General features: G+C 41.6%; 1 protein-coding gene across 10 annotated transcripts in view; it reads left to right on the forward strand.

The window, feature by feature from the left end:
* KCNIP1 (potassium voltage-gated channel interacting protein 1) overlaps positions 1-13065 on the forward strand; it is a 564777-nt gene that overhangs the window by 395628 nt on the left and 156084 nt on the right. The window contains exon 1 of one of the 10 annotated variants that reach the window (XM_083719850.1): positions 4852-4946. The exons of the other annotated variants lie outside the window; for them this stretch is intronic. The gene's annotated coding sequence lies outside the window, so the exon portion shown is untranslated. Of the gene's footprint in view, positions 1-4851; positions 4947-13065 lie in introns of those variants that run through there. 10 annotated transcript variants of the gene reach the window in all.

Here is a 13065-nt window from a genome sequence, read left to right on the forward strand (position 1 = left end):
CGAGGTACTATTTCTGGGTTAGTGGAGTTTGTAACCTGAAGCGTCTGTAACCCGAGGTACCACTGTATCTACATGGCCCTGTGCTTGATTTATTTTTGTCTGACAATGGAGATTAAGACCATTTTGGATAGGGCTGGATTTTCAAACAGGGTAACAAAGCCCTGGCTCAGAACCTGAGATTCCTTAAAATATAGCACTGGTGCAGTCTACTAATTATTCCTTAAAACTTTACTAGTTAAAGAGCTCTTTCTCAGCCCAAGGCTGTGTTTCTCATACCCTAGTACTGGTTTGGAGAAGGAGGTTGTTATTAATATTTATATTTATCCATTGCATTAGAAAGGTAAGATTGTGATAATTAATGTACAAGTTATGCACTTTGGGTGGAATTCAACATCATGTTATTACAGATGCACAAGCATTTCAGTTTGCTGAGTGTAACAATCATCTTCTCTTACCCACCCACCCCACTGTTCTGGGGGCTCTCCAAATCCCAGGTGCCAGGGAGAGGAGGAGGGAAAGCCCTGTTGCACAAGCAGAAGCAGGGTTTGTGTGTTGAATCCCCACCCTGTGATTTGTAGAACAGAAAAAAGCATTAGTGGCCCACCTGGATCCTCAGCAATTTTCAAGTGGTCCATGAGGAAGAAGGAGAAAACAAGAACCCCCAATTTAGTGCATATTTTTCTTTTATGTATTTAGTTCTTTCAAGGCTGTCTACTCTTCCTGTCTTAGGCTGGAACATGATTTTTTAAAGAAATAACAGCAGCAACAACCAGGAGTCTGGCTGCCTCCTTTTTCCTTCATTTCACACAAGCTAAGAACAAGATGGTTCTACCCAGAGGAAGGCTGTGAACCTTCAATTAGAAGGGGGCGGAGTGTTGCATTACTTGTGCTGAATCAATGCTAGCTCACGTAAAGCATTAAAGGAATAGTGCAGGGTCATATCGTAAGTCAGGAATATTTTTGGTATTTATTAAAGCGTTTATATGCACCACTCGGGGCAGCCTATACCATTAAAATTATAATGTCATAAAAACAACAGTATAAAATAAACTACCAATGAGACAGGATTAGCAATTCTATCCAAGCTTATATATGTGATATATGTAGCAGGAAAGTTTATAGAGGAGTGTTAAATTATTTGATCATTTATTGAACCAGAATAGACAGCAGAGGGCAGCATTACGCTTACCATCTCATGTCAAATGAACTGGAGTGAATGTGGTTTATATCTCCTGCACCTGTTTGAGCTATTAAGTTAGTGAAGCTTATAAATAAGTTTGACTGTTAATAAAATATTCATGCTGTAATAAGTTTCTGCTGCAGAATTTTATTATTCTGGAGTGGTAAAATCTTATTACTCTGGGAATGCATGTTGAATATTTCAAAGAGGGGGAACAGCGCCATTCACACACGCGTGTGCTGGGACATGGTAGCCACTTGGAAATGTATGGCAAGTGATTTGCTTGGAGTGTCTCACCCACAACATCTCTTACGGTTTTCAAAACAAGAATGCAGCATTAGTTTCACCCTGGTTTGTGTTAGCATGCCGAATCTCAACAAAACCATTTGGAGACCTGCTTACCTAGACAGGATGCCGTTTAGACCTGTCTTTGTCAGGCAGTTGTATTTTCAAGTGGCTGTCACATTGAAAATACATTCAAGTGACTGTCACACTGAGCCTAAGATGGCTTTTACATCATGAGCCTCTAGCATTGCTTTTGGATAGTCAGCTGAAAGGGGAATAAAACTATATTTCCATGTGGTACATTGTATAGCACTACCTAGCCTGGCAGTGTATGACCCAATAACTAATATCCTTCTTTAAGGTGATTCAGAAGCAAGTCACACTCAGCAAAGAGCCTTTTACAACTTTAATTAGAAGCTCCCTCCTTGTAGGTCCTGCTTTTAATTGCTTCCATTTCACCAGGGGTCATTGGTGATGAATTGTCCTTTAAATGAGCCTTAATTAGTTAGTTCCTGTTCCCCATGGAATGGGCTTTAATTACTGGCTTCTCATTAATTCATTTTCTTTTATTATAGTGAAACACCACTATAATCAGTATAACAGGGCATTGGCACTAATGCGAGTACAAGGAAATTCTGGACAGTTCTGAGATGAAAGAGAAAAGATGGGAGAAGAGAATAAGAGTCAGTTATCCATGGAAACGTAGGTGGTGGTGAGGCAAGGGCATCCATCTAGGCATAGGAGCTGTAATGATGTGTTTTATAAGTATAAGGGTTTAATTGAATAAAAGTGAGTGGGACTGTGCCACTTGTCTCACTCTGGAAGTCATGTGTGGAAGTTGGCTCCAACACATGGTCACCCATGTAAACAGAGGTGAACGTCAGGCTAAGTGAGAGGCAGCCAGGCTAAGTGAGTTGAGGGAGGAATTAGCAGCCAGCAGCAGTCATACTTAGCTGATTGCAGCTTCTTTGAGGTCATGATCAGGATTTGTAAACAGGAGTGTCTGTGATGGCATTTAGTGGGGGAGTTTGAAGGGGAGGCCCGACATTCTGTCTCATAATGTACATAGGACAAAGAGACTTGGGTGACAAGGGTCCTGCTGCATTGACCTGCAACACTTGTGCCATGTTTATCTTCCTGCCTGAGAATGTGGAAAACTATATCTGCAGCAATTGCAAGCTGGTTGCCTTGCTAGAAGAGAAGGTATAGCAACTTGAGGCCCATCTAGCCACACTATGAGCTGTTGGACAAGATGAGGAATTTCTTGCTAGGGCAGAGTAGACTGTCCTGGAACAGCAACATAGGGTGAGCATGCACCCCTAAGGAAGGAGGAAGATCATCCATTGCAGGAGATGAACCTCTGGAGGAATGTGATGCACATTCTTAAATGGACAGCTAGAACCATCCAGGTCTAAGATTTTCCTGTTTTAGTTAGCAGTTTCATTTACTATTTTAAAAATTGATCCAATACTTAACAACTGTATCTTGCTTTTTCTGTATATGTGGAAAATGTGCTCTGACACCTTTCAGTCACACCTACTTATACTAGGAATTGCCAAAGGTTTCATAGAAAAGGTGTGTTCAGATGGTGTATATTTGGGGCAGCTCAATGGTTGTGTGAGTGCTTAACACTCCTAGCTGTGACTGAGCTTTTCAAAGTGACCAAACGAAATTTGGCACTTAGTGCCAACAGATAGCAATCAAAACAAGTAATAATGTCTAGCATCTTCTCCTTTTTTCTCCAGCTGTGATTCTCAGTTGTTCTAAAGCAGAATAAGCAAACCACAAGCCTCCCAAGAGAACCAGTGGTGGATCATTATTCTGTCCCACACTTACCATTGCCAGAGGCGTTGCTTTCTCAGTGATATCCTTGGAGCACTAGGATTGCCAGTTGGTGGATAATCCTTGTAAAATCTGTCTGGTTGTCACCGGGCCTTTTTAAAAAGGGTAATCTGAGTTTTCGCCAATGATCAGTGTTGAGTCTGAATTGTTGCTTAATTTGGTTGCAATATTTGCAAATAAGGGTTGATCATCTTTCATTTACCCATATCTGAAATGATTGCCGCTTTCTTTAAAAAGCTGCACTTTTCTAATTTAAGTTGTCCCCCTTTTCCCTTTTCTGCTGTACATACTGGTAGTTGATTCCCCAGAATGATTTTGAAAATGCAATCTGTTGGGACAGTAGGATGCTGCCATATATGGAGTCAGGCTGTTGGTCCATCTAGCTCAGTTCTGGCAACAGTGACTGACAGTGTCTCTCCAGGATTTTGGCCAGCACAGGCAACTCACTTCCCCATTTACACACATTCAAATGTGTGTGACTGCCCCATCACAGAAACGTCACAGAAAGGGGTGGGGTGGGGCGCAGCTTTTCTAGTGGTGTTTCAAATATACGTGTTTTCACTGATACGTGCAGTGCCTTGGAACATAACGTCCACGTAAATGGGGAGTTTCCTGTAGTCTCTCCTAGCTCTACCTGGAGATATCATTTGGGATTCAAGCTGGCACCTTCTGCAGGCAAAACAGACACTCTGCATTGTCTCATCCAGTGTGTTTAGTTACAAGTGGCAACATGGAAACATGGAGAACCATGATTTTTGGGTTCATACATGCTGTGATAACACCCAGTGCTTGTTTTATTAAATTGCTTGTAATGAATATACTTCAGTTTGGTTAGAGCACAAGAGATGCATCTCTTTAATATTCTCTCCCCCTCTCTCTGTCCCTCCACTCCACTTTTATAGTCGAATGTCAACACTTTTGAGATTGATTTTATAGAGATGTAATATTGAAGCCAAACTTACTCCTCTTGTTATGTTTGTGGAGCATGATCAAGAATTCATTTCCTGTTTAAGGATATCAGCTTCATGGTGGAAGACAGATTGTCTTGTCTGCCCCTCAAAAAAAAAGAAATTAAAATTGAACAAAGGGGACAGCCACATGCTGTTAGAGATGTTTATCCCTACAGAGTCATTTTTCAATGAACATTTTGCAAACCACATTGACTCAGTAGAGAAAGAAATTAAATGGACTGTTTCAAAACAGACCACCAGAGCATATTGGCAGCGAGAAAATCTGGAGTGGAAAAGTAGACACGCATTATAGATTACCATTTAATAGCACATCCTTTTAAAATGAAATTACCAGGATGAAAAGGCTATTGCAGTTATTCAAATGGAGAGAGAGGGAGAGGGGGGGAACCCTCTAAATAAATAAATCATCAGACACATTGAAATTGTCTTAGCTCACGCTGCTGTGATTTTGTTTTTCTCAAGAATCATTATTTATTTTTTAGTCATTGCCAACACACATTTCTGCTGAAGCATGTGAGCAATAATCCAATCAAACAACTTGGTGTTTTCTTTTTCTCTTTTTTCTTTTTGCAGGTAAGTCAGGATTGGTCTATTTGGTGAAATGTGCAGTTTGGGGATATAAGGAACCAAAGTAAGCCTTCTTCAAGCTGTCGCAGCCTGTTAACAAGGTTAGACTGTCATCTTCAAAGTTTGCACAGCCCCAGGCTCCGTAAGCCACTGAAATGCCGATGATGCTATCATCAAATTCACAGTAAAGACTGTATCAACACAATCTAAGCCCCGCTGAGTTCAGTGGCGGCTTTTCTATTATTCATTTGAATAGTGCTTGTTTTCCATATTCTTTAGGTGTTTATCTGGAAAGTCGGGATCAAATGCCATACGGCACAGAGACCCTAATTCCAAGTTACTTTTCTAGTGTGCAGCTGTACTGCACATCTATACATTATATGTCTATATAATGCTGGTGGCTCTGCTTCCGGCTTTCCCATAAGACCCATCCCTCTAAGATCAGTTCTTTCTAAGAGTTCCTTATGGACCTTTGCTTTAGTGAGTGGCAAGTTAACAGGTCATATGCTGAAAAGCTTACTTTGTGAACCGGTTAAAGAAGTGGTTGCCTTCCACTAACCATCAGGCCAAGAACATTGTTGCTCCTGTCAATCATTATATATGACTGCTGTGGAATAGGCATGCCTTGCTTCCTACATGACCCTCGCTGCTCTGACCCTGCTAGCAACGAGCAGCTTGTCATTCATCTTGACATCGAAATCAGTTCATTGAGCCAGCTGTCATACCTTTCTACCACCATGGATTTTAAACTTCTTTTGTTTCAGGGTTCGTCTCCTTTTTGCTCCTTTCTCTCTAGCGTGGTCAGGGATGGTGGAAAGAATTCACATTTAACACTGTATAGAAAACTGGATCTCTTCTGCAGGGGGCAGCAGGAACTGCCCAGGGTTCCTACAGGAAGCATCTACTCTGGTTTCCCCGCTCTCAAAATGTGACTGTTCCTTGTTTCTACTTAACCACAAAACATTTCTATGCAGTTCTCTTTTGTATCCAGAAATCAGTTAGCACTTTTGTCCAGTTTAAGGGAACATTTCTCCCTAAAGGGAAGATGGTCTTGACATGGTTTGGTCTGGCTTGTTCTCCCCTGCATCTGGGTGTGGATTGCTTTTATACATCAAGGTCATATTGAATGGGTTGCTTGCAAATTGCACAAGGGACATTTTCTTTATTCCAGGTTTGATGTGCTTTTTAAAACAATGGCAACGCAATCCTATGCATGCGTATTTGGGATCAATCCCCACTGATTTCAGTGGGTCTTAACGCCCATTATGCACACAAAGTATTGCATCCTGAGATTTCCAGTTGTAGAAATTTATCTTGTGTATTGCAAACTGAATATGACTACTTTGCACCACCTTTTTCAGTGTATACTGTGTGAAATCTCTGGTTTGGTGTGGTCACATGCAGATTAATGAAAAAATGTACCCCACAAATATAATAATAATGCAGGCAAGCCAGGCCCATTCCCCTGTTTAAAGATATGAGGACAATTTCTAATATCTGTATCTCTGAGAAACATCCTAAGTCTAACTATCCCAGGGTTCTTAGCATTCAACACCATGGGATGAAAAAAGCCACACGCCATAGGAATCCCACCATTTCAGCTATCCAACATAGCCTCACTGTAGATTTCTAAATTGCAACCCTCTGTAAATGTCATTACACTTAAGTCCCTGGGAGTCCATTTAGACTTGATGGTTACCAAAAAAGCAGCAAAAGTCTAAAGTAAAGAAGTTTCAGATTTTAAAAACACTTGTTATTCCTTGACTTCCACAATAGATACTTTGAGACTCTTTACAAGTTCATTGCCACCAATGCTCAATGGCAGACAAGTGAATCCAGACTAAAGGTCTTTGGGAACTTTATATGGGACAATGGGGTGTGATGAACCCTGTGGTGTCATCCGATTTCCTGAGCCACAAGGATTCTGTGCTGTTGTGTGCGTGTAGCTTGAACTGTATGCAGTTCTCTCTTCCAGTCAGCAGTCCTGATAGAGACAGAGGTCCTTGCCTAATGGGTGCTGCTGGTTTGAACTCCACAGTGCTTAAAATAAACACACTTGACTTGACTTAAATGTGCCCAGTCTCCTGTATAGGCATAGTTCATCTGCCACCATCTCCCTGTTTCATTCAGTATGCTCTTGGATCAGCACAGTCATGTGATAAGCCTCACAGGTAAAACAGAGCAATCCTTACCACTGAATAATAATAATAATAATAATAATAGATAGTTGGAAGTTTTGAAGAAAAGCATTCTCTAGTGTGTGAACACTGGTTAGACCCAGACAGAAGGAAGCCACTTCTGCTCCTACTATTGCTCATCTGCCTCCAGGAAGACAGCCCTACTCTGCTCAAGACTGGTAAGTGCATGATTATTATTATCATTATTAATTACTGTATCATTATTATTTTTAAATTGCATATCCTTGCAGATATGATAAGGAAGGAGGAAAGTCTGTCATTGACTTGCATTATAATATTTTTAATTAGACTTGTTGCCCTTACTATGGTAGTCCTCAAACTGTGCCAGATTTTGCAAATGAACTTTTTCAGGGCGAAAAAAGGGTTTCTTTCATGTTTATTCGTGGTTTTTCAGAGGCGCCGTGCTTTCCCTCCCTCCTTGGATGCGTTTATAAAAGGTTCTCTTCCCAGTGTGACCCCATCATGAGCCAAGGGACTTGCTTCAGGTAGCACAATTGGAAGTGATTGATGAAGACAAGGATTTGGTTTCTGAATCATGCAGAAAGGCTTCTTAAAGCATTAGCCATAGGGTGGCACCACGTGGGCAGGGAGAAGTCTGTTTGGGCTCTCCTTCAGCCAGCAAAATGTCTTGGCCCAGCACTGGGGATGGAACATTTCTCCATTGCAAAGACAACTAGACTGACACCCCCTGTCTATTTGTCTTCTGTTGGCAGGTGGTCTGATAGACAGCAGTGCAAAACAGAGTGTTTGCCTGGTTCACTAAACAACAGTCTCATATCTCCCCTCTTCAAAGTCAGGGTAACGATAGGGTTGACCTTGGTGACAGTGTGATGTTTCAAAAGTTGATTGGCTCTGTGGTGATGCCAGTGAGCACAAACAACTGTCATCTCCCTTCCTCTGGCTGGAGTGAGGAGGAATACACCCCTCTTATCATGACAGAATAGACTTGCTCTCTCTTCTCTCAGATACCTGCCTTGCACCAATAGATGAACACATTTGTTCCATTTCTATTCCCCCTGAAAAATCACACACACAAAAAAAATGATTGGTGGGTGTGTATGAGAGAGATATTGAAACTTTCCATTTTGGCTGAATGCTCAGTCACACCATCAATATCTTTCATCTGATGCCTTGTCCTCAAGAATCCCCACATCCTTCTGCTTCCGCCTTTATAGGAAAATGTGGTTTTGCATTTTGCTGCTGCTTCCAGTATTTGTCCCTAGACTTGTTCCTCAGGGGGAAGCCGACAAAGGGCAAAAAGAATATTGTGATGTGATCCATTTTTGGGGAATAGTCCTCACCTGGGGACTGTGCTAGCTCAAAAATGGGGAACCATTTGTGGTTAAATACCACTTACCTAGGAAAAATGAAAACTTACCACGTCAGCGGAAGTCATTTTAAAGGGCTTTCTCGGGTATGGCACTTGGTATGTGTATAACAGAAAGCTGGTCCATACTGGGTTTGACTGTGAGTCTGAAGCTGAATCCAAGATTTCTGGGCATCGTTCATATGACATTACCCTCAGCTAGAACTCATCCCAACCTCCTCCCCTTTTTGAGCAATCTCAATCACTCATTTTCCAAATCCTGGGAAAATCCCAAAAGAAAATCAAACCCCAAAGCAAGACCACATTGACACAATATATTTTAAAGCGCCATGATGCCACTTTAAGCAGGCATGGCTTCTGGGAACTAATTTTTTATGGGTGCTGAGAATTGTTAGGAACCCCCTCACACAGCTACAATTCCCTGAGAAGAGGGAATTCTTGAGAATTGTCACTCTGTGAGAGAAGAGTTATTAGAAGAGTTATAAGACGCTTATTAGCTCTCACCACACTTAAACTACTGCTCCCAGGATCAAAGAGTTCTGGGAGCTGTAGTTTGTTAAGTATGCTGGGATGGGAAGCCGTGACTGCTTAAAGTGGCATAATAGTGCTTTAAATGTATGCTGTGGGTGTGGCCCAGATCTGCTGCTGCCTGACTGCTGGGTGGGCTGCTGCTGTTTGCATTCTCTGTAGTTAAGGTGGTGCCAGAAATGATATATATTATGTAGTATGAAGGAAAAGGGGTATAGGGAAAATCTAGAGCTTGTCTGCAGAGTGGAAGGAAAGGAGGACTTTTTTCTGCCTCCCCACTTCCAGTCATTCTCTGAAAACTGAAGAAGAAGGGGCCCACAGAAGAATATTAAGGGGACAGGCAGGCGAAGCATGGCTTGTTTTTGTTTTTGCAGTCTTCAGATGAACACTAGACCATATGAAAAATGAATATAAGGTTTTAGCTGGAATTATTTTGTACTCGGGACGTGATGGTAGTACCAGTGGGGGGCGCGGAAGGAATCAACAGTACATCCAGCTTATCCAAGAAACTAATTAAAATGTTATAGAAAACAGCATTGCTGTATTGTGCAGTCTACAGTGTAGCATTTTATACTGTAAGCCATCCTGTGATCTTTGGATGAAGGGCGGTATATTTATTGAATGACTGGGTGGATGAAAATAAATAACTAAAAGCTTGGCATTCAAAATCTTTGTGGCAAACAGTGGAATGCATTGTGTCTAGTCTCTCTTGTTTAGTTCTCTGCCTGTTTGCATTTTTATGATTTATCAGTACAGATATTATTCCCATCCCCACCTCTGATCCTCAAGTTGCATTTTGTTTGATGCTCAGCTGCCATTATCATTGACATCTGGTTGTTTCTGATTAATTCCTTTTACTTTCTGGACTTAATTACCTATGTTTCAGCATGAAACCTACGAAGCTGCCTTATGCTGAGTCAGACCATTGGTTCCATCTAGCTCAGTGTACTTAACACTGACTGGCAGCAGCTGTCCAGGAATTTCAGGCAGGGATTCCCCCGCCCCCCTTGGCCCTGCCTTGGATATACCAGGGACTGAATGTGGGACCTTTTGCATGCACAGCAGGTGCTCTACCACTGAGCTGTGGCCCTCTCTCCCTCCTCCCATATTATTAATGCTGCTGAATACCAGCTGCTGGAAACCCTAGGAGGAGAGAGTGCTCCCGTGCTCGGGTTCTGCTTGCTTGTTTTCTACCGGCATCTGGTTGGCCTCAGACTAGATAAACCATTGGTCTGATCCAACAGACTCTTCTTAGATAGTTCATTGTGGGCACAACCATGGGAAACCTATCTATCCTAAACCTATATGAGACCATATATCCCATTAGAACTAGAATTCTATATCAATATTTGGCTCACCAGCTTCTAGTAACTTCCTGGAAACCCATATCCAAAACATCTATTAGTTTAGCAAAAAGGTCAGGCTGCCCTCAGGTTTATAGAACCAATAGTAACATTTCATCTGGAAAGCGTCTCCTTTACTTCAATTTTTAACTGAGCCATTTTTATTCAAGCACCCAATAAGGGGAGGAAAAAACCAAGCTTGCAAGTTTTAAACTACATCCATATTTTATTTTTCTGCTTCTCCCAACAAGGCTTCTCTGGTGTCAGATAAAAAGCCTCAGCTACAACAAATAAAATAAAATAAGAATTCATATAACTTTATATTGGCAATAAAAGATGACACATTGGTGTCTTTGCAGGTAGTTCCCTTTCTTTAGCACTGCAATCATTAGTCTCAGGCATCGATTTATGAGCCCTGCATGTTATTCCTGGGGCAAGGAAGATGTTATGAAAGCACAATGTAGATCTCAGGTTTTCCTAAGGCTGAAGAATTCTAAAGAGCTCTGCTTGAAAAACTCAAGCTCCAAGTTGAACTATGCTGCTTACTGGCATTTATTTCCCCTCAGGTCTACTGAACCATCAGCAAAGCAGGCCAGTGGATGCAGGACAGTGGAAAGCTCTCTCTGCAAAATTCACTCTGACAAAGGCTATAGGTAGACGGAGACTTTAAATATTTCAATCTAGTCTGTCCCTCCTAAGCTCTGCTGCCCCCTCCACCCACACCCATGAACAGTGTGGCTATAAATAGCCAACATCCTGGCCTGCTTTTCTTCTGTTCTGTGGTCTCTCTCCTTTGGGCAGATGCAGCAGAGTAGGAGAAAGTTGATTTTTCGGGTGAACTGGGCTTGGGGGAAAGCATCAGTGAAGAACCTGGCTTAGTTTCTTTGGGCTTATGGCCAGTAGCCTTAGAGTCTTTATTAGGAATTCAGTATGATTTCTAAGCCTTTGGCATAACAGCTCCTAGTCTCAGCCCCATCCTCCTTCTCTCAGTATGATCTCTTTAACACTCTTCTTTTTCTAAGATCTTCTAAAACAGCCACGAGCCTCCAGATCCTGAATGTCTCTTAACTTTTATTCCATTCTCTTAACTTTTATTCCATTCAGCGCATCCCTTCTTTCTCCTCAATGCTGCTAGGAGCAAATGATGTGCACATCTTCTGAGATCCTTCTGCTACATAGGATTTGGCTCTTGATTCTGCTATTGTCCCTGTTAAATCAGCTGGGTGCTCCACTTATATCTTGACTTACTAATAATCTGCAGATTTATCGGTTAAATCCTTACATGCATAGTTGGTTGAGCACTAAAATAGTCCATCTGATGATAGCAAGGTGCAACAGCACCCTGCCCAGCTGGAATTCCTAGCTACTGGTATCCAAAGGCATGCTGCCTCTAATGGTGGAGGGAGAAGAAACAGTTATCATGGTTAGCAGCTTTTAATAGCCTTATCTTCCATGACTTTGTCTAACCCTCTTTTAAAGCCATCCAAGTTGGTGACCATACTGGCTTCTTGTTGGAGAATAACTTTCTTCTGTCTGTCCTGAACCTTCCAACATTTAGTTTCATTGAATGTCCCTGAGTCGTAGTGTTATGGTAGAAGAAGAAAAACTTTTATCTGTTTGCTTTCTCCACACCATATATACTTTTATAGAACTCTATCATGCCCCCCCTCAAAAAAAAACCCTCACCTTTTCTTCCAAATATTCCGTATAGGGGGGTTCCTCCATCCACGTTATCATTTTGGCTGTATTTTTCTAAACCTTTTCTGTGTCTACATCATTTGTGAGGTGAGGTGTCCAGAACTACACCCAGTCTTCAAAGTGTGGCTGCACCATAGATTTGTATAATGCAATTGTGATATTGGAGTTTTATTTTTGGACTAATTCCTAATTATCTATAGCATGGTATTCACCTCCCCTTTTTTACAGCTGTTGCCAAACTGAGTCAGCATCTTCATCAACCTGCCTCTACCATACCAAGGCCTTTTTCCTTGTCAGTCACTGCCAGTTCAGGCCCCATGAACTCTGATCATACCTCTTACTCACATGGATGGGGGGTAGAAAAGGATGTGTGTGTTGAGAAAGGGGTGCTATGGTCCAAAATATTCATCAAGTTAGGAGTCAAGACCATGGTCTGTTTGTGAACAAGAGTTTAATTTGCAGGAAATGAAGTTAGGGGACTAAGAAATGGGTGCAGTTTGAAGAGCCACCTATAAGAGATGAGAGATGCTTTGAAGGAAGGATTCTGGGAAGGTAGTCTCAGAGCCAGTGGAAGCCTGGAATTAGGGGAAGGAAGATTGGTGACAAGCAACCCTCTCCCCTCCTACTGAATGATGGTAGAGCTGGCTGGGCCAGTCAGAAGGAGAGTCTTAAGGTGTGTGTGAAATATTCCATCTCATTTCACAACAATCTGCATTTGTTGTTCAATAAAATGCCATTTTTTAAAAAAATCCTGTACTAAGCAAATAAAATAAAAATCCTGCAAATAGCAATTTTTATTCCATTTTGGTAGAAAGCAACAGTACAAAGGGTCATTCTAGCACTAGATAAAATTCTCTGATATCTAATACAGCTGTCAAGGAAGCATTTTGAGCTTTAAATAATGCCAGTTCTGTTTATCTTAATACAGGGTTATGAATTCATTTCAGAACTGTGGCTGATGCATTCATCTTTTCATTCTGAAAATTGGATGGAATTATCAGTGACAGGGGAAGGGGGAAAATATTTAGTGTGGAGTGACAAGTTGTTTTTGTGTACATATCGCTTCTGTGCCAACATAATGGCTAAAAACCTCACATAACAGCAGATATTTATCAGTGGCATTGGG

The sequence above is a fragment of the Podarcis gaigeae genome (genome assembly GCF_964106915.1).
Source record: "Podarcis gaigeae genome assembly, chromosome: 2".
Classification (NCBI taxonomy): Eukaryota; Metazoa; Chordata; class Lepidosauria; order Squamata; family Lacertidae; genus Podarcis; species Podarcis gaigeae.